Source organism: Condylura cristata, unplaced genomic scaffold (assembly GCF_000260355.1).
Source record: "Condylura cristata isolate star-nosed mole 26May11 unplaced genomic scaffold, ConCri1.0 scaffold00026, whole genome shotgun sequence".
Taxonomy (NCBI): domain Eukaryota; kingdom Metazoa; phylum Chordata; class Mammalia; order Eulipotyphla; family Talpidae; genus Condylura; species Condylura cristata.
In genome coordinates this window covers 19910104-19932363 of record NW_004567127.1, presented here as the reverse complement: position 1 = coordinate 19932363, position 22260 = coordinate 19910104, and the positions used below count along the sequence as shown (strand labels likewise).

Here is a 22260-nt window from a genome sequence, read left to right as displayed (position 1 = left end):
AGTTTATTAAGCTCTTCTATTTCTTCTGGTTGGGAGTTGATAAACTATTGATCCAGAAATTTTTCCATTTAGCAAGGTTATTGAATTTATTGGTGAGCGAGGGGAGCAGAACAGGCTGACTGACGAAGTACACTGCTGAGGGGAGCAGCAGGCGGGTCAGGAGAGGTCTGCAGCCCCATGTGGGTCACCTCGGGCCAGGGGTCAAAACTCAATGCTGAAGTGGCTTTAGCTTCTTAGTGTTGTGCTTTAATCCACTGTGCCACCAAGCGTTGTTTTTTAAGGTAAATAAATACTCTTTGTTCTAAATCCATTTTGTGTTTTTTAAGGTAAATACTGATTATTTTCCATAATAGGGTTCCTTTTTCTCCACATATCTCCAACATTTGACAGTGTGTTAATTCTTGCACGTTTGAGATATTTCATTGTGGTTTTAACCCGCATCATTAGTTAGAGAGCAATGATGAACATTTTTCCATGGATGAACCTTCCAGATAATTTCTTTGCTGAATTGCCTGTTCATATCTAACCCATTAATTAATTCGGTTGTTTTCTACTGTTGAATGCTATACATGTTCATTTTGTGAACATGAATTGTCTTTTCATCTCCGTATGTCCTGCCTGAATTCTTGTAACATCTTATAGTTCTCATCATTTACGTCCTTGGTTAGGTTACTTCCAATGTGTCTGATTCTTTCTGAAGTGATTGTAAATGGAATCATTTTCTTAATTTCTTTTTAGTCATTGTATATAAAAATGCTATGGATTTTTGTATATTGATTTTTGTAACCTGCCACTTTACCATATTTAGTGTTTCTAGTAGCTTTTTTTTTTTAAGATTTATTTATTTGTGCATACAAAACTGGGGTACAGGTCAGAGACTCAGGGGTGGCGAAAGACTTCACCAGAGACAGAGTGGGGGGCAGAACAGGCAGATTAACGAAGTACATTGCTGAGGGGAGCAGCTGGCGGGTTAGGAGAGGTCTGCTGCGCCATGTGGTCACCTCCGGGGCAAGCGGGAATCGAACTCATGCTGAAGTGGCTTTAGCTTCTTAGTGCTGTGCTTTAACCCGCTGCGCCACCAGGGAGGGCCTCTAGTAGCTTTTTGGTGGAGTCTTTAGCACGTGTGTATGTGTGTGTATCATCTTATCTTTGAATAGTGGTAGTTTGATTTTGTGTTTTCCAGTTTGGATTACCGTTATTTCCTATTGCTGTCTGATTGCTGTAACCAAAGTCTCTAATACTGAATGAATAGATGTGATAATAGTGGGAATCCTCATCTTGTTTCTGATTTTCAAGGAAACATTTATAATTTTTATTATGTTGTAGGTTTGTTATATATGGCTCTTATAATATTGAGGTACGTTACTTCTTTCCCCATCTTCTTGAGTCTATTATAAATGGGCACAAAATTCCTTATCAAATACTTTCTCTTCATCTTTTGATGTTATCATTATTTTATTTGTACTTTTGTTGATAAAACATATTATTTGATTAATTTGCACATGGTAAACCATCCTTGTATCCCTTGGATAAATTCTGTTTGATCATGGTGTACAATCCTTGCATATATTAATCAAACTCAATTTGGTAGTATTTTCTTGAAGATTTTTGCATCAGTATTCATCAGGACTATTGATCTGTAGTTTTCTTGTGCTGCTTTTATCAAGTTTTGATATTAAGGTGATGTTGGCACTATAAAATATGTAAGAAGCATTCCCTTACATATTTTTAGAAATAATTGGACAAGGGTGTGCGTAAGTGCTTCTTTAAAGGTTTGATAGAATTTGTAAAGCTGTCTGGCTCAGAGCCTTTGTTTTGTGGAAGATTTTTATCAGTTTATTAAGCTCTTCTATTTCTTCTGGTTGGGAGTTGATAAACTATTGATCCAGAAATTTTTCCATTTTGCAAGGTTATTGAATTTATTGGTGTATTAACTGTTCATAGTAATCTCCTTTGATCCTTTCATCTATTCTCTCTCTCTCTATCTCTGTCTCTCCATTTTTAGTTTTTATAGGCTGTAGTAAAGACAAACTTTCAAACTGCTGTCTATACCTGTTCAGGTTGCCAGAGAACTATCAACAAGAGGTATTAAGTAGAAAGGTTGTGCTTGCTGTAGGTGCCAGTGGATTATAATGGGGATCCATAGTGATCCCCTGTAGGCCAACTCTTCCGTCTGAGTATTATATAGTCTCAACCTCTGGGCTATATTTGAATACCAGATGCAACAGTGAACCATGAGTTTGGATTGTTACTGAAACAGTGACACAAGCTGGGTATTGTTCTCTTTTTCAGTACAGAATCTGAGCCTGGGGTGTTAGCTCCTGTTCTTAGGATTCTCATGCTTAAGTTCTGGTTAATGAAGCATTCAGTTGCAGTCACGGTTAGGGCCCATGGAGGAGCATGTATTGAAAGCATCACAGTCTCAAGCTGCACATAATAATGCCCTCTACTGCGAGGAGACATAGGCGATCCAACCTGGATCGTCCCACTAGTTAAGACCCCAGAGATTCTATGTCGGGTGCTTCAGCCAGTTACTGTCACTCTGCACCCCTACTACCATGGTTCTCTACTAGTCGGCCCTCTGTCCTGGATGCCAGCATTATGCAGGGTCACCCAAGTCCCCTAAATGAGTATGTGTCTCTAAGTTAAGTGACTGTAGAGGGGCTCTGTATGGAGCTACCGTATCTCTTGTGAGCTGTACTGCCGTGGTAAGGCTGCAAACATAGCTCAGCAAAGTTTATCTTACCCCTTTCTGGTAGACCATTGCTCCTGTTTTATGCTCTAGTTCTCTGCTTGTCTTTTAGGAGTTATTAACTTTGCTGCAATTTAATTGTGGCTGTGGAGAAGCTGAGCTCTGTGTCTGTACTGCCACTTACTGGACTCCAATATTTGTTACCTTTGATAGAGCAGAAAATCTCTCTGTGGGATATATACAGAATAGTGCTTTAATTTCATTCTTAACATTGAAGGGACCTCATTATTTTACAGCTGTATTTTTACCAACATACCTAAATTCATTTTCCATCAGCAACTTTTACCATTAATATCAGAAAAGTTTTATTTTCCAAATTAATGCACATCATTAAAATAGGTCAGATTTAAAGGAATAAAATAGATATTTGCTACACAAGCTTTTATAAAACATTTAATACTCTTTCATCTTTGAAGAAATCACTAGTAGTTTCTAAGCACTGTTTTTCAGTGGGATTAAAGCTATCTACTAACTGCTTTTTTCAGCTTGAATTGTAAAAGTTGTCTTTGGAGAACCATCATTACTGCATTGCTGGTCCTGTTTGGTACTTGTTAGGTCATGGAAGCCCATAGGACACTGAATACCTATTGGATTCTCACAGGTCAAGAAGGGTTATGAGCCAGTCTCATGGCATCTCCTGCCCTGCTTTTTCTTTGCCTCAGTCTGACATGTTATTCTAGCCTCACTTTCCCAAGGAAGGATGAGTTGGGAGGCGTTAGAATAGGCTCCAATGATCCAACATCTTTGTCTTCCAACCTGATATAAGTTAAATGATTCATTAAATCAGAACACAGAAAATAACTTTACTTGAATGCCCTGATACAAATTTTTTATCGCCGTATAAACAAAATCTTTTGTCAGTGTTACACATGAACTGGTAATTTGTGAAACAGATCTTATTAATTTTTTAGACTGTTCTTTCAATTTTATGAAATTTGTAAATATTTTGGTCACTGGCAAAAAAAAAAATATATCTGCTCAACCACCATATCCTATGCCTGCTAATGAACCCTCTCAGATAACTGTTTAACTGTACTTCTGCAATTCATTATACTAAAGGGGAAGTAACTTTTTTGGTTGACAAGTCAGAGACCTAAACCCAGCAGTAATCTCAGAATCTTGTTTTTCAACCAGTAGTTGGAAATATTATCTTATTAGGCAGCTGCTTACTGAGGACACATGTTAGCTACTAATTATTTTTGTATCAAAGTCTTGCCACATCTTCTCTAAAGACATAGCAAGAAACAAACAAAAAGGTAATATTGAAAGTAAAGAAATTAAAATTTCATATGGTTATTCCATACAAAATATATCTGGTGTTTTATTTTTAATAGTGACACTCAATTAGCACAAAATACCAAAAGTTTGCTTATCCTTTTATGTACTATGTGACTTGCCAAACTTTGGGATGTACTATAGGGACTCTCTTATTTGAAGGATCAGTGATCCACACAAAACTTAATCAAATTCAGGAAACAAAAACATTCTGGGTGCATTGCATCTTTCACATTGTACAGTCAGTCGTGAAGTAAAAGTGAACACATTGGCTTGTCTCTCGTCATTTGCCCCAGATCCTTCTCATTACTCCCTACAGCTGAGTGTACCCATCTTGAGTCTCAGGTCCTTATCTCTGAAACACTAAAATCATTCCCATTTAGGACCCTTTCAACTTGTTTTAATTAAAAACCTTGTATACTACATATACCAAGTCCGCTGGTACTTCAGTTTTGCTTCTTTAACTCTTATTTTCTCATAATTCTCCCTAACTCATTCGCCAGATTCTGTCCTTGCAAATTATCATTTAATCCTTTCCATTCTACTTCTGCATATTCTGTTTTTTTCAGTGGCTAAATCCTCATATTCTTTATCAGCTTCTAAGGCTCAACGTCTCCTGCCCCTTTATTATTTTATTTATTTCCTCTTTTCACAGAAAGTCCCCTCTAACTTTTTATATTTCTGCCTGCCCAGGAATCTGTGGCTCAACTGATACCCCTTTTCATTTATAGTCTTACCCTTTTATCACACATTTAGAGTAAATATTGAATAAATTTCAAGAATTAAGCTAAAATACATGCCCATCAGGTTAAAGCATCAGGTTATTTCATTGACTTCTGTATATAATGCAGTTATACTTTAGTTTGTATTTTCACTCTTTCCTCCTATTTAAAAGTTCATATTACTATTTAGGAAAGACATTAATTGGGGATAGAAAGATCAGGCATGAGGGCCAAAGTGGATAAAGAACTTTAAGCCCATTGAAAAATAGGGAGACTTACTTAAAGAGACATCCATGTGTGAAGAGAAAGGTAACAGACACATAATTTTGAAGCACTAACCTCCCCTCCATTCAGCCTTTCAATGTATTGCCACTAAGATTTAACACGAACATACATGGAATTATCTTATTTTTTAAATTTTAAATAATAATGCTATTATTATTGGGAAGATTTTCACATCTCATGTTTCTGATAAATTTTTTGTCTGTCATTACTTGTACACCTTCCTTAAATTCATGTTAAAGTATAGCTAGAAAATGATGCTGAAGTCAGAACCTTTGACTTTGTAGTCATTGAAAATGACTATTATAAGAAATGTTCAGCATTACTATAACAATGGTACTATTCTTTTACATGAATATTGTAGTTTTGTGTTACTAACATTTAATGCCAAAAGCTGTTTCAGAATTCATTAGAAAATGAGTTTAAAACTTAAAAGAGGATTACATGCACACAAATTATTAGAATTCTGCTGTACTACCTGAAGTCCAACTTTTGTTAGAAGGGAGAAAATCATTTTCTAGATATAATAGTCTAGAAAAATAAAGCTGAGGTTTGAGTTTTCACCTCTCTGCTTTTATTTTTTTAAAGATTTATTTATTTATGCATACAAGAGCTGGGGTGTAGGCCAGAGATGCGGGGGGTGAGATCATCTTTTCCTAGTAACTTCTCTTGTACTTTCACAGATATATTAACATTTAAAAACTGTGAACCACAGTGCATAATTAATCAGTGTTTACTGATGGGAATTTCATGTACATTTATTCAAAGAGTTGGTATACTTGATCTTGACATACTCAGTGAATGCACCTGTATGTAAAAATATGCCATGACAAAAAACATATATATATATATTGTAACCCATTCCCAGTTCATTTAGATTTCTTCCTGTGTAATCTCATAGGACTTGTACTCCCAGTCTGACAAGATATATGTATATATCTCGCACACACAGTAGTTATGTGCTAAATATGTACTAAGAGCACACAGAAAGATGGTGTAAGGCAGTGTTAACTGCTTAAGCAGTATTTAACAGTGACATTGTAACAATTAAGGATTGATGTCCTTTTAATCATTTCATTTTTTATTTAATGAATGTTATAATAAAAAATCTCAAGAACTCCTTACAGAACAAAATCCATAGTAGTGCTGATTCATCCAGATTGTTGTTGTTGTATTAATAACTAATCAGGGGTACAGTAGAGTAACCTAGTTAAACACTTAGTTATAGTTACTCTAACTTAGTTGAGTTTTATCAGACTTTAAAGTTTTTTTTTTTAATATAAGTTTATTTTTACATCATTTTGTGCTTTTTTCCATCTCAGTTGTAATCCCCCTGGGCTTCCCATCACCAAATCACCCATGTGTCATCACCACGGTCCAGTGCACCTCCCTCCCCCCAACATTTCTGATCCCATTCCAACCCCGTAAAATGTCAGACTTAAAAATTTTTATTGACATTTAATTCATAATGTAAAAGTCACCATTTTTACATGTACAAGTCACTGGCTTTTAGTATATTCAGCTACATTATGCAGCTCTCACCATAATTCTCAAACATATCACCCCCAAAAGAAGCGTCTTATCTGTAAACTTGCTCCCAATTTCTCCTTTCCTCATCTTCTGGCAACCAGATTTACTTCTGTTTCTATGAATTCATCTATTTTGAACATTTTATATAAATGGAAATTTGTGGCCTTCTGTATGACTTTTTTACTTAGTGTTTTCAAGATTAATCCATATTGTAGCATATAAATACTTCATTCCTTTTTATGGATGAGTAATTATTCCACTGTATGGCTATACCACATCTTAACCCATTTATCATTCGATGGACACTTGCATTTGTTTTCATTTATGGGTTCTCATAAACATTTCTGTAGAAGTCTGTGTGTGAACATGTTTTCAGTGCTTACTTACACACCTAGAAGTGGAATTATTGGGTCACATGGTAACCATTTCATCTTTTTGTGAAACATTAGGACCATTTTCCATAGCAGCTGACTGTTTTAAATTTCTGTTGGCAATGTATGAACATACCGTATTGTTCCTTGAAGGTCATCATTCTTGTCTCACACACAGTAGTAACTTTAATAGCGTATATTGCAGTTTTTCCAAATTTTACATATGCTTATTCTATGTAAAATTATTCTTATTCTTACTGATTTTAGACCTCTGTGGCCTTTAACATCAATTACTTGTGTTCAAGGAATTTGTACCACACATACAATGAATATCTGTGAATGCCACCCCTAATAAAAATAGCTCATAATGTTGAATATGAAGCTATCAAATGTCTGAACCATAACTGGTGGTTTTTATTTTTAATTCCTCAGCATCCATAATTTTTTTTTTTTTTGCTTGTATAAATCTTGGATTTTCACTGTGATGTTTATTATCACAGAACCTTTGCATTGTAAAAGTAGTTATCTATTTAGGGAGGATAAAACCATAATTACATTATTTCTAATTGCCCTATTCTTGTTGCTGATACTAATGTAAGAAAAAATGTATTTTAGTTGTAGTAACTTGACCCTTAGCCAGCAGGCCTGTGGAAATCCAGATATTTTCTAAAAAGAAAATAAAACTCATTTAAAATTTTAGCCAAGCATACTTTCAATGGTGATTTTCCCCTCAGAATTCCCCAATTTTTGACAATTTGTAATGCTAGGTTTTTTCTGTCCTATGTAGCTGAAAGCTACCAACATCAGACCACTCTACATATTAGTCACAAATGATCTGCAAGAAGACATGCTTTCCAGCTTGCCCGTCCCATGTGACAGCCCTGGGGGTGGTGGCAGGTAGCAAGTACCTCTTGGCCCTTAACTAATCAAAGCTTTGACTTGAGTCTATTCTCCAAACCTTCACATCCTGGCAGGGCTACCTGAGAGGACAGGCTGGGATGGTCTAGGAAGCTTCAGGGTGTTACTGCCCTACCTTCAGGTTCTGTACTATGAAAGTGTGTTAATAAATATGTATTGACACCTCTGGTGGTTCCATATCAGTATTCAGAGTGTTGAAAAAACTGCAGCCAGTATTCTGAGAAGTTTGTTACAGTAGTAGTTATGAAGGAGAGCTTTTCCAACATTTAACTAGAAGGTTGCTCTGTAGACCTGTCTCAAACAGGACTTAGATATAAAGTTTAAAAGTTACTACAGCCCAGCCCTTTAAGCAAACCTATGTGTAATATACCACTACAAAGTGAGTTACAAAGAGCTTGTTTCTTTTGAATTAGAAATATCAATGGAAAGCATCCCTGCTTCCTTATTAATAGGTAATCCTAAAGCATTAAATGCAAACATTATCAGGGCATAAGCCATCTGTTATAAGAAAACCTTTTTATTTTATTTGGCTGTCATAGTCTTTCATAATCAAAGTTTTTATCTTAGTTTTCTAGATAATAATTCTGAAATAGAAACCCATAATGACATACTTTTTCATAGTCTATTCTTACCTATTTTTCTTAGAAGGTCCTTTTAGTCTCAGACGTCTCTTGATTTTTTAAATTTTGGCACTTTTACTTTGTACCTGTATATAGTTAAATGCAATTTAAATGTATTTAATGTTTAAAACTATACATTGTGTATAGACATTATTCCTATTTTGTTAGATGTAATTCCTATACCCTAGAGACTACCTGTTGTTACACAGAAAGACTCTTCAACCCTAAATCCAGTCTCATTCTGGATTGTACCCTTTCCCCTCTCTGCATACTGTAAGTCTAGTCTTGTACAAGTTTCCTAACTTGATTGTACATTTTATTTTTTCTAATTGGCAATATGAAAGATTGTACTAAATATAATTTAAGTCAGTTTAATAGAGCAACCTCTTCTGTAAGAGATTAAAACTTAATTCTTCTGGGCCCTCCCTGGTGGCACAGTGGGTTAAAGCACAGCAGTGCAAGGGAGCCACAGCCGCTTCAGTAGAAGTTGGGTCCCCGCCCTGGAGGTAAGTCATGGGTGCGGCAGACCTCTGTCTCGCCAGCTGCTCCCTTCAGCAGTGTACTTCACTAATCTGCCTGTTCTGCTCCCCATTCTGTCTGGTGAATCCTCTCACTGCCCCTGCACTTCCGGCCTGTACTGCAGTTCTGTATGCAAAATAAATTTTTAAAAAAAATTCTTCTAATGCAGTATGGTCCAAGACTACAGAAAGAGACAAGATGAGTATATATAGCTTAAAAATTAATTTTGTTGATAAAGAGCCATCAGTGACGCTGTCCAAGTGTTACTCCCTCATGAGGGATCCTAGTCGTGAAGCTTGGCAAAGAAATGCTTTGAATGACAGGGCTAGTGACATTTTTTGAAAAGATTGAGAATATTTATTAAAAGGAATAACACTTCAGGATTCCTTTACTTTCTTCCTACCATACTTAGCTGACTTAATATTATTTTGCACATCAAAATTGAGGAACTCACTCTGGATGCAGGCGTATCTCAACATTATGCTGAAGTTGTCATTAAGCAAAATAAATGTGCATATTGAGTTGGTTTTTTTTTTTTTTTGTAAAGATTTATTCATGCATACAGTACAGGCTAGAGGTAGGTGTAGGGGTGGTGAGAGAATTCACCAGAGACAGTGGGTAGCAGAACAGGGAGATTGACGAAGTGCACAGCTGAGGTGACACCAGGCGGGTCAGGAGAGGTCTGTCGTGCCATGTGGGTCACCTCTGGGGCAGGGATCAAATTCGTAGTGAAGCAGCAGTGGCTCACTTGCAGTGTTGCACTTCAACCCGTTGCACCATCAAGGAGGGCCTACATTGATTTTTTTTTTTTTAAAGATTTATTTATTTGTGCATACAGAACTGGGGTACAGGCCAGAGACTCAGGGGCAGTGAGACAGAGTGGGGAGCAGAACAGGCAGATCAACGAAGTACACTGCTGAGGGGAGCAGCGGGCGGGTCAGGAGAGGTCTGCCACACCATGTGGTCTCCTCCGGGGCAGGCGGGAATCAAACTCATGTGGAAGTGGCTTTAGCTTCTCAGTGCAGTGCTTTAACCTGCTGCGCCACCAGGGAGGGCCACATTGATTATTTTAATGTAAAAATAAGCAGCTCTATGTTGCTTACAGAATCCTCACTACAACTGTGGGCCTCCCCCCATTCCACTTACCTACTTTATTCTTTACATTTTTTTCTTCTGGAAATTAATCTTATCAATGAGTAAGGACATGTATGAAGGTGAAAGTTTGTGATATCTTTGTTAAGATCACATTCAAGGAAAATTTTTGAAATATTCTAGAATCAAGTTTTGCCTGTTTGCTTAATCCTTTCCCATCAACCTCCCTCCCATCCCCTCACTGATGAAAAGATCCCAAGTGTTCATTGATAACACCTTCTTTGAATTAAGTGTGGTAACGACTTCTCTGACATAATGCTATTTGAAAGGCAAAGTCTCCCTGTAACTAGTGTCACTAAATGTATCTTATTAGCTAGTCTTGCAAATCTGGCTGAAAATGAGAAAAAAAAAATTATTATTTCCAGGTATGAGTGCTTCTTAAATTCAATGATATACTTATTATTTCACTTGGTCCTCACAATTTTGTGAGGTCAATGTTGGTAACCTGATTCCAAGAGGAAGACACAGGTTCTGGGAAGACAAGCACTTCTTCAAAGGCCGTGTCAAAACTGGGATTCAATTCAGCCTATCTGACTTCACAATGTATGCACTTTCAGCACACATTGTACTTCAGAAAGGTTATATGTACAACTAAAACACTGTCAAGGGATCCAAAGCAGGTTTGAAATTCATGAAAATAATGGTAATTACTTTTCTGAGACCCCGGCATTTACCCTGTGCTGACCAAGGCCAATGACTGAAAATAAAGGCTGTGGTTTTGGCAATGAGATGATTGTGGCTGACGTTTGAGAAAGCACTTTCCATAGAACGATGGTTGTGAAGAGCAGAAGGGCCACTCTAGTAGACAGGTGTGGACAAGAGAAAGTCATTGTTGATCACTGTTTTCATGTGGGTGATGGAGAGGGATTATAACCTGCGATGATTGGGTAAATCCTCAGACAACTGCTCAGCACAGTGACGGCTTGAACATTTTGGGAAAAGAGGGGAAGGAGGTAGTAGGTGGGGGTGAAAGAGCTAAAGACAAGGTAACTGATGAAATGTGGCTCATGAAGAAACTGGGAAAGTCATTAAAAGTGTGTTTGCCCATTACTACTTCTTCCCTAATTCCTATCCCCACCCTCCTTTCTCACTGCTTCCTGTATGTTTTTCTCTCTCTTCCTTGAATATCAGTGTTACTTTGTAACATTTGTCTCCAGTACTTAAGTTCCAAAGTTAATAAACCAAATCCTGCATATTATTGTTTCATTAACTCCCTCTGACTGAATTCTTACCTGTCTCTATCAGCATTGTGATCTGACCTAAGAAGATTAATTTAGGGGGCTGCATTTCTAAGCTTGATGTATGTAGACACTGTTTCATTCTGTTAACTTCCCCTTCAATATTCATGATTTTTATTTTCTCTGCTGCCTTATCTTTCATGACCCATAAATGAGTCTCAGGGGCATATATCTGTACTTCACCACATATGCACACAGTTTTCTACATGAGAATAAGAGCCTTTTCATCCACCCAAAATTGTTTGGACAATGTGTAAATAGGACTAAACTAAGAGAGACATGTACTTGTGAGTCAAATTTGAAATGGTTTTCTTGCCAAAACGTAATCTCCTTCCAGCCAAAGCCATTGTTTAGATTACTTCTGTCTCCCAAGTACCAAACATTCAATCTGGCACACAAATGAATTAACAGGTAATTGGAAACCTGCTTAAATTAATGTTGATATAAATTTCCACATAGTATTAGCAGCAATAGTAAAACTGAGTTGCGGAGGTGGGGAGAAAAATAATTGCTTGCTATTATGAACAACAATGAACCCTGGCTCTCTGTCATAATTCATATTTTCCAGAATGAACATAGTAGTCTGATAAGGATGTGGCTCTTTCATCTACAAAGAATTGCTGCTTTTAATGAAATCTAGCTTTGGTGTTTTGCAAATACATGTTTATAAAATCTTCAATAAAATTAATGAAAAACAAAGCTAGATGTAAAAGAGTATCTTTAAACTTGTGCAATTATAAAATTAAGGCATAATTTTTTAATATTTCTTTTGATTAAAAACTATTCTAAATACTTTTATCTTTCATGGACTTATTTATCTTTTGTGAGCTCTGATAAAATTAGAATTTGTTATAGATTGGTGAGTTACCAAGTATGTAGATATGGCACTAACTTTTTTTTAATATTTAATTTTTTTACTTGTATATATTTATATCAGAATTTCCACCACCATTTCACCAGATATGGCACTACATTTTTTATTTATCTAGTGTTTCACATACATTCTGGAGAATTCTTTAAATGTTTTACATATAACTTTTGTTATTTGTTCATTGAACTGGAAGCATGTATCAAATATTAGTGACTTCTAAGGGAAAACTTCACTTCACAGGCAAACTCTTCAACTAATTTTACTGGAGGTATTTTATTAACTAGCCTTGCAAACTTGGCCAAAAGTAACGAGAAAAGTTGTCATTCCCAAGTATATGAGTGCTTCTTAAATTCAAGATCCGAATCTTCTAGTGTGTGTTTTCTTGTCTTTAAACACTTCCGTTTAGATTGTATATTGTAGAGACTTAACACCTTTTTAATATTCTTCCTGCCTCTGACTTTTCTTTTTCTGGTGATTCTAGTTAACAGAACTTATTGAGGCAAAATTCAGTGTTTCCACTTTACTCCTTGTTTAAATACTTCTACATAGTTTTAGAGCAGATTGTAATGGTCTAAGGGTAGGTGAAGCGTGTTAATATCTAGTTCTCACTTGTGCTGTTTATGCTGAAAATGTAAATGTGCTGCAGCATAAACTTTGTACACGATTTTAAAAAATATATGGGCTTCTATATATGTGCCTTTGTTTTGATAGATATATATTCTGCCTTAAAAGGTGGATACACACAGATTCGAATTTCATACAGGGTGAGCATTCCAGTGTAGCAAACGTATGCTTGGTGAACGAACACCTCCATTTTCGGTAGAGGTCCTCCATAGAAATTGAATTGCCTGCACTATTTCAGTTTCATTTATTTACTGATATTCTTTTCAGTGAGTTTGCCAAGCCTCACATACTGATATGTTCATTATACGGAGGTCTTTCATTGCAGTGAGTGACAAATCAGCAAAAATGTTTCATGAGAATAAAACAACTACCAGGTTATAACTAGTGTTCCTGTGGTTTCGGTGCAGAGGAAAATAATGCTTATCTGAAACACTGAGACTTACACAACTTTTACATGATAAAAATTCCCAAGCTGTAAAATTAAATGACACTAATTTCGTAGCTAAATTACTACATTAAAATAGATGGTTATGCACTTAAAGTAGGAATAAAGATATTTTCCAGAAAGGGGATGAAAGATATACATTTGGCACATTTAGGAAAAGAAAAACTTTGAATATTTTTGAAGAAATATATGAACTTCTATATCCCAGGTTAAAATGAAGAAGGGGAATCAGTGAATATAGATTTCTCTTTTGAGTAACTACTAAGAGTAGTTAAAAGATAAACATAACTATTTAAGTCAAATAAAAGAAAGCATGTTTGCTGGATATGGATAAGGAGCCAGTAAAGAAAAATAATTTGAAGCTAAGGGCAAGGTGGAGAGGTCGGTATATAGAGGAACCACAAAAAATGGGATTATGATTACAGGCAGACAGGGTAGTTTGAATAGGCGAAAACTGAAGTACAGGAATAAATACGTGAAAAATAATTGGGTAGTTCGTAAAAATAGAGATTTTTTAAAATTATATTTGACAAGTTCATTTTTCTACTAAGTAGGTTATGTGGCTGAGTTGTAAGGATAAAGAGATGGTGGTAAAAATAGTTGATAGTCATTTAGAGGATCCAGATAAAGAACTAACCCAAGGCTAGAGAAAATTGACAAGTGCCTGGAGAACTCAGGTGAGACTAGAGAATATGGATTTGTAGTGGTATCAGAGTTCGCTTCTTCCTCCGCTCCAGTAGTGTTCGGCCATCCTATTAAAAGTATCCATCTCATATTATAGGAGAAAGTAGGTTGTAGTATTGATCTCAGGTTATAGTTCTTATGAAAAGGAAACCTAAGACAAGAATGCAAGAGATTCAGAAGACTCCTACTGAAATTAGTTCAAGAAATAAATTACAAATACAATTGGTATAAGATAGTGGAGTTATCTTAAGGAGAACATTGTCAGTCCAGTCAGATCTGCTTGTACCCTGCACCCCTTCACACCCCAGCTATAATAACATACCTCCTAGGTTGCAGATCAAAATTTATAATTATTTTGCTGGACAACTGCATTTGTACGCCTCTCAAACAGTTCAAACTCAAATCTGAGGCCAAATTCATCTTCCCTTTCAAATGTCTCATTTCTTTTGGTACCATCTTCCTAGTTACCCAAAATTGAAATGACTTTTGTTTGGTGCTTTTCTGGTCCATCTCTCTCTCATGTGTAATCAAGGCTTAGGCCTTGTCTTTGAGATGTCTCATAGCCATTTGTTTTTCTCTTTTGTGACTGCTGCTAACCCACATCAAACCTCTATTACTTGCCTGCTTTGCAGGCATTACAGCCTTCCTGAACAACTCCTCACTGTGGCTCTTCCCTCAGTCCATCCTTCCTCTCATAGTTCTACCTGGGGAGAAGTTAAAGGAGACTTCTAAAAGATGGTGACATTTGAATTGGGCTTCTAAGATTAGGACAGCAATATAGAAAGGAAAAGCATTTAATTTGTGCAAACTGCTACAGTAGTAACATATGTTTAAAGTTTAGCTCTGATTAGGGCAAGCGTTTTTTGTTCAGAAACCTAATAATGTCTCTGTTCTGGCCCCATATTTTGTTTGTAATTTAAGGCTCTCCTAAAATGGCCCCAACCTGCCTTTCTTATTTATTTCCTTTTTGTGCCCTTACATTGTATCCACTGTATTCTCCTGCAAGCATCCCTTTTTGCAGCAACCTCAAATGTTAGCACAGTAGCAGTGGGCTTAAATGCCTTTCCTTTCTGTACCCTGCCCCAGTCTTAAAAGGCCTAATTAAATGTCACCATCTTTTAGAAGCCTCCTTTATCTTCTCCACAGGAAGCACTGATACCTCCCTTGTATAAATTACTATAGTAGGACCTTTCTTCTGGGCTGTATTACCTTCTGTTTTGTAATGTGTCTATGTAAAGATCTCATTTATTTTGTTGATTAGCTTTTTCCAGCAGTATAGTTAACAAACATAATTATAGCTGATCAAAACTATGGAATCATTCATTAATGAATTTGGCAGTGGCTCTCAACACCGGTTATACAGTACAATCATATAGGGAACTTTTTAAAAATACTAATACCTGATTCAAAGATTGTGATTCATTGGTCTGGGATGGGAACTGTTCATACATTTTTTTTTTTCCAGTTCACCAAGTGATTAAAATCTGTACAGACATAAATGAAAACCATGACCCTTAATTCTGATGCACTTAATAGTGTGGTAGATAGAGGTGAGCTGAATTAGTTTCTTTAACTGTTAACTAGGATTTGTTCAGTGAGATATTTCTTAGGTTTCCTCTATAGTCTTCTTCATTAGTTAATGATGTTGGAAGGTGTTCCTTGGCTGTCACAGAGAATGGATGAATTAGAAGCAATAGAATTGTCAGCTTTCATTAGAATGTATTATTTTGTAATGACAGATTTAAAAACTATTTGAAGAGCATATACAAGTGGGCCTTTGAAATCGCAAGGTCTCCTCAGTTCTTAAAATGAATCAGACGTGAGCTTATGCGGTATAGTGGTTAGAGGTATAGACTAGTGGGAGTACTTTTGGGGTTATTTGCTCATTTCTTACTGACATACATGACCTTAAGAAAGTCACTTGAGCCTCACCTTAGAGTTAACACTTGCTGCAACTTCACAGAAGGTTGAAAGACCGACAAGTTAGTTTCATAAAGAAAAACTTCTTTTTACAAACTTCAAAATCACTGTAGCTTATGTTTAACTCAGTGGTTGAGATCCTGCCACAAAGGAAACAACTAGGGAAGAGATCTGGTGCTCTTCTGGGGAAATGAATTCCTTTGCTCCAACTCAGAAAGCCACCCACCACCCATCTTGAGGTATCTGAGTTTTACACTCAGCTCTCTGATCTCTTGGTATTTGTTTCCTTGTCAGTTGGAGCACCATACTTTTAAAAACATCAGCAGCGGCCACGCGGGGACCATGTAGTATTCTGGGTATCCCAGTCCATGTCCTCTTGTGGAAAAGGGAGTGATCTCTACAGAGTGACTGTTTTGTTTGTTCTTGGTGCCCTGATGGCCGTTGTTACTTCTGGGAGGAAGCTGGGAGCCACAAATTAGACATATATTTTTAGAGAATCACTGACAGTTGAATCTTCTTCAGCCTTCCTCCTAGTAAGAAAAAAGAAAAGTGGAAAAAAAGTAATGTTGAAAATGAAATCCTAGTGACGTGCATGCTAAGGAGGCTTGACTACAAAATTCCTTTTGAAAACGTGTTCTAGATTTTTAAAGAATATCTTAGCAAGGCATTTGCAGAATGTCTTGGTTTTGTGTGAGCCCTCAAATTTCTGAAAATAGATGACATTTTGACCCATTGTGTTATTTACTGGTCACAGCTCTTTGTTTCAGTTTTGCGTATGTGTGCACACAGAGGTATTCTGGTTTAATCCTTTATCACTTAGCACTGTCTGTGTAGAGGAAGAGGGAAAATCCCAGCTCATCTTTCAGAAGAAAACAAAATTTGGGTAAAAGGACTAATTGTTGCTGCCATGCAGGAACAAAGGAATAATGAAACTTGTCAGATAAGCAGTGATGCAGGTACCCTTTTCTAACACTGTTCTTAACAAGAATGACCCTGGAAAATGCCTTACCCTGTCCAGAGTGTCAGATACTTTAGCGGTCAAACATTGATAGATTGAGATTAAATTGCATTTGAAGAAATTAAGGTGATAACACCCCCATAAAATAAGACTATGCAGTTAGTAAACCTCATCTTTCAGATTCTTTACTAATTGATTGATAATAAAGAGGCCTCATCTGTCCCAAAAGACTTTCTTTTAGTCTGAAATCCCAAGTGTCAGATATTGTATCTTTTTTCATTCATTAAACAACATGATGTACTGCTCATGCAGTAAATATTGAAATAATTTCCTCTTTGTCCTTCCTAGTCCTAACTTTTGAAGGATAGGAGCATGAGCATTAAAAAATTTCGTTTAAGCCCATTATCTTTTAGCAGTCTCTGCATGTTCATTACCTTTATGCATGGTGATCAGCAGAACAGGTTTCCCTACTGCAGCAGAACTCTGTATGAACCCAGTAATTTCTCAAATCTGATAGGTACAGAAAAGTGTGTGGCTTTTCACTTCCTCTCCCTTCCTCCAACCCCAAACCATAGAGAAGCATGCTTTCTGGTGACATTTATTCGTGTAGACATTCTCATCACACTTCACTTAAGATTATGAAGAGTGGTGTTCATTGTCATTTTACAACAGCCTACTAGTTTGAATCTGTGAATTTAGAAATCAGTAACAGATGTTCAGAAAACTAGTTCTAAGAGTTATTGTTTCTTTTAGTTTTGAGAGTCAACTAAGGCTACCTGTGCTATCATTTCAGGCAAATGCCTAGTGTTATCTTCACGATACTCCCCAGATAGTGCATGAAAGACCATGCTGTGTTATCCCGTGTTCCCGGGACTGTATTATGGCTTCCCCAGTGGGGAAGAGTACACTAAGCAAAGCATAGGAACTCAATGAGAAAGGCCATTTAAAAATTTAGTTCAGGGCTACCCTGATGGTGCACGGGGTTAAGTCTCAGCACTGTGAAGCTATCGGCAGCCACCAAGCACGAGTTCAATCCCCAGCCAAGAGAGGTGACCCACATGGCACAGCTGACCTATTCTCTCTCGCCCACTTCACCCCTTAGCAGTGTACTTCAGTCTATTTGCCTGTTCTGCTCCCCACTCTGTCTCTAAATTGTCTCCTTCCTCCACCCCTCTGACCTGCACCCCAGCTCTTGTATGCATAAATAAATCTTTTTTAAAAAATTAAAATCTAGTTCATGTGATAATTTTATATGAAGGGTATCATCCTCTACCTCTAACTCATATGCAGTGTTGTAAGCTACTAAAATTTTTATTTTAATTTATTAATGACTTGTTGCACTACAGGAGATGAGTAGCATTTTGATCAGTGGTTGAGCTCCACTTGCTCAATAAACTATATAGCTTTCTCTGTTGATAGGAGACAAACCAGTGAATCACGGAATTATAAAGAACTTCTTAGTCAAGAATTTCACCGCTCTTCATCTTTGGATGTAAGGATTTATGAAAATGTCACTTCTTAATCAAGTACCTCCCTTGTTTCTTTGTCAAACTCTGAAATGCCTCTTAGTCTATTGTATATAATATTTCCTGTTAACCAGATGTTGTTTGATGGCTCGGTGGCAACAAACAGAGGGTGCCTGTCCTAACCTGACTTGCATTCTCTCCTTTTGATGTGGAGCATATGTGGAGCAGTCAGCTAAATAAAGGTCTTATCAGTAAGATGCAGTTTGACAGACTGGCTTTTTGCTTTTGTTCTCAAGCCATTTAACATACGGTAAAGAGTAAGTTATAAAGGATGCCTGTCTTTTCAGAATAGAGATTTGAATCCACAGAGTTTTCATAAGAAGTTTCCTCTCATTTGTGATTTATACATTGCATGTTGTGTCGTTTTTTTTCAGGTTACATTCTTAACATAGACTGTGGTAAGCCATTCTTTACAGATTTTTATCCATACCTAAAAGCACTTGAAATAAATTGAAACAAAAAAGTGTTTGTTTTTATTCACTAGCATACTTTCTGCTGATTTTTTTTTTAAGATTATTTATGCATGCAGAACTGGGGTACAGGCCAGAGGTACAGGGGTGGTGAGAGGATTCACCAGAGACAGATTGGGGAGCAGAACAGGCAGATCAACAAAGTACGCTGCTGAGGGGAGCAGCGGGCGGGTCTGGAGAGGTCTGCTGCACCATGTGGGTCACCTCCGGTGCTGGGGATCAAACTCATGCTGAAGTGGCTTTAACTTCTTAGTGTTGTGCTTTAACCTGCTGCGCCACCAGGGAGGGCCTGCTGTTGATTAGTCTAAAGATTCAAAGTTGTGAAACAGAAATAGAGGCTTGAGGCCTTTTGTTTAATAGGGAAAAAGAATAAGTTATAGAAGGTGAAAAAATTAAATAGGTAAACAATTAGCACATCATAATTAGTGTACAGACAAATTATTAAGAGAAGCCCAGAGAGCCAATTTAACCAAAAAAAAGTGGGTATTTGATAACCTGAAATTTTACTTGAAAATTAATTAACTTAATGGTGAAAGATTATATTTCATGCTATGTTTCTATGAACTAGGAGGTGTATTGCTTTATGTTTTGAAGTATTTTTTTTTTTAAGATTTATTTATTCATAACTGGGGTACAGGCCAGAGATGTGGAAGGTGAGAGGATTCACCAGAGACAGAGTGGGGAGCAGAACAGGCAGAGCAATGAAGTACACTGCTGAGGGGAGCAGCGGGCGGGTCAGGAGAGGTCTGCCACGCCCTGTGGATCTCCTCCGGGGCAGGTGGGGATCGAACTCATGCTGAAGTGGCTTAAGCTTTTTAGCGCTGTGCTTTAACCCGCTGCACCACCAGGGAGGGCCCTATGTTTTGGAAGTATTTAATTTGGACAGTGTTTATAATGCGCACTACATTTTAGGAAATGAAAAGTTATAACACCAATCTAAAGCAGAAGTAGATGTCAGATGGTAATATGGAAAGAGTAAAAAGATTTAGAATTGTGAGCCATTTTCAAGAATATGAAGGAATTAAAAGTTTTTAAGAATTTGGCCCTCCCTGGTGGCGCAGCGGGTTAAAGCACTGCACTGAGAGGCTAGGGCCGCTTCCGCCTGAGCTTGATTCCCGCCTGCCCCGGAGGTGACCACATGGCGTGGCAGACCTCTCCTGACCCGCCCGCTGCTCCCCTCAGCAGTGTACTTTGTCAATCTGCCTGTTCTGCTCCCCACTCTGTCTCTGGTGAATCCTCTCACCCTACGCATCTCTGGCCTGTACCCCAGTTCTGTATGAATAAATAAATAAATCTTTAAAAACAAAAAAAAAAAAGTTTTTAAGAATTTGCCAAAGCAAAGTTCTGTGAAATAGAAAATAAAACTCTCCAGGAGACATTGATTATATCATGAGGAACAAGGTGCAGGGTATAAGGTTTGTTGACTTTTGCAACATGGTACATGCATAGGGATATAGAATATTCTTTCAGGCTGGTAGAGGACTTTTACTGGCAGTCTTGTTGTATAGGGACCAGATCACCACACTAAGAAAGGATCTTTGCCTTGGCCCTTTGTCTGGTTTTTCTGTATGCTACTATAAATGACACCACCCAGTGTTTGTCTTTCTCTTTCTGACTGACATCACTTAGCACAAGTCCCTGCAGCCATCTGTGTTACCACAAATGTCATGAGTTTATCTTTTGTAATTGCTGAGGAATATTCATGGTTGTGTATGTGTGTACCACATCGTCTTGATCCACTCATCTGGTTTTGGGCACTTAGATTGCTTCCATAATTTGGCTATTATAAACAGTGCTGCAGTGAACATGGGCATAATAAGTTTATCTTCAAATTAGTGTATTTGTGTTCAAGTGGATACCTAGGAGTGGACTCCCATACTGCTTTCCACAGTGGCTGGATCAGTTCATATTCCTACCCAAAGTATAAGAGGGTTCCTTTTTCTCCACATGCTCGCCAGCACTTTTTTTTGGTCTTTTTGATGTGGGCCATTCTCAAAGGAGTGAAGTGGTTATATAATTGCAGTTTTGACTTGAATTTCCCTGACAATAAATGATGATAAACATCTTTTTCACATACCTGTTTGTGATCTCTGTATCTTCTTTGGAGATGTGCCTTTTTACCTCTTCTGCCTGTTTTTTTTTTTTTAATTGATTTTGTTTTGTTTTGCTTTTGTTGAGTTACATGAGTTCTTTGTATGTCTTTACTATCATCCCCTTGTTAAGTGTGGTGTGCAAATATTTGTCTCCCAGATAAAGCCAGATTCAAAAACTAAACCTTGAAAGTAGACTATAGAACTGTTCTGCGTGGGCTCAGAGTGGGGGCTACAGGTGCTGTGGTGAGGGGAGCATGATGGTAACAACACCAAAAAGTGGAGGAGGAGAGGCAAGCCTATACTTCTAATTTTTTTTTTTTTAAGATTTATTTATTTGTACATACAGAACTGGGGTACAGGCCAGAAGCTCAGGGGTGGCGAGAGGCTTCACCAGAGACAGAGTGGGGAAGAGAACAGGCAGATAGACAGAAGTACACTGCTGAGGGGAGCAGCGGGCGGGTCAGGAGTGGTCTCCTCCGGGGCAGGCGGGAATTGAACTCATGCAGAAGCGGCTTTAGATTCTCAGTGCTGTGCTTTAACCCGCTGCGCCACCAGGGAGGGCCCTCTAATTTTTTTTTACCTTAACAAAAATACTTCAAATTTTTTGAGTCTCTTTTGGAGACTGAAAGGAACTGTAATTCCCAAAACAGTTGTCCTTGTTTTGCACTTTCATTGAACTAAACAGAAAAATATAACCTATTCAAGAAAACAGCTAGAAATACACAAAAATCAAGCCTTATGCAGGTTGTATTGTAGCTATCCTAAATTGTTCTTCCTTTGATCCAGTAAGTCTCATCATTTAGAATGCAAACCATTTACTCTCACATTTTTCCTGGAAGGAGCTCTTTAGTAAGTTACCAAGCAACCACTCCAGATTTAGCCCCTCTCCACAGTTTCTGTTGTAGGGCAGGAAGTGGATTAAAGCTACACATAGAGCCAGCTCAGTGACCAATCTCAGTGCTTCCCTGTCATGCTGAATTCCAAGAACGGTAGAAGTCAGGAGGGGAAATGGGGGAATCTGTGGTAGGTCTTGATTTGATGCTTCATCTGCCCAATTTTGGCACAGTGCTGCTCTACATTAAGATAGCATGTGCCGGCCCTCCCTGGTGGCGCAGCGGGTTAAAGCGCAGCACAAAGAAGCTTAAGCCACTTCCTCATGAGTTCGATCCCCGCTTGCCCTGGAGGAGATCCACAGGGCGTGGCAGACCTCTCCTGACCCGCCCGCTGCTCCCCTCAGCAGTGTACTTCATCGATCTGCCTGTTCTGCTCCCTGCTCCGTCTCTGGTGAAT

At 37.7% G+C, this 22260-nt stretch overlaps 1 protein-coding gene across 1 annotated transcript in view; it reads left to right on the top strand.

Annotated features, from left to right (window-relative positions):
* RPAP2 (RNA polymerase II associated protein 2) overlaps positions 1–22260 on the top strand; it is a 65696-nt gene that overhangs the window by 36039 nt on the left and 7397 nt on the right. The gene's annotated exons all lie outside the window — the stretch shown is intronic.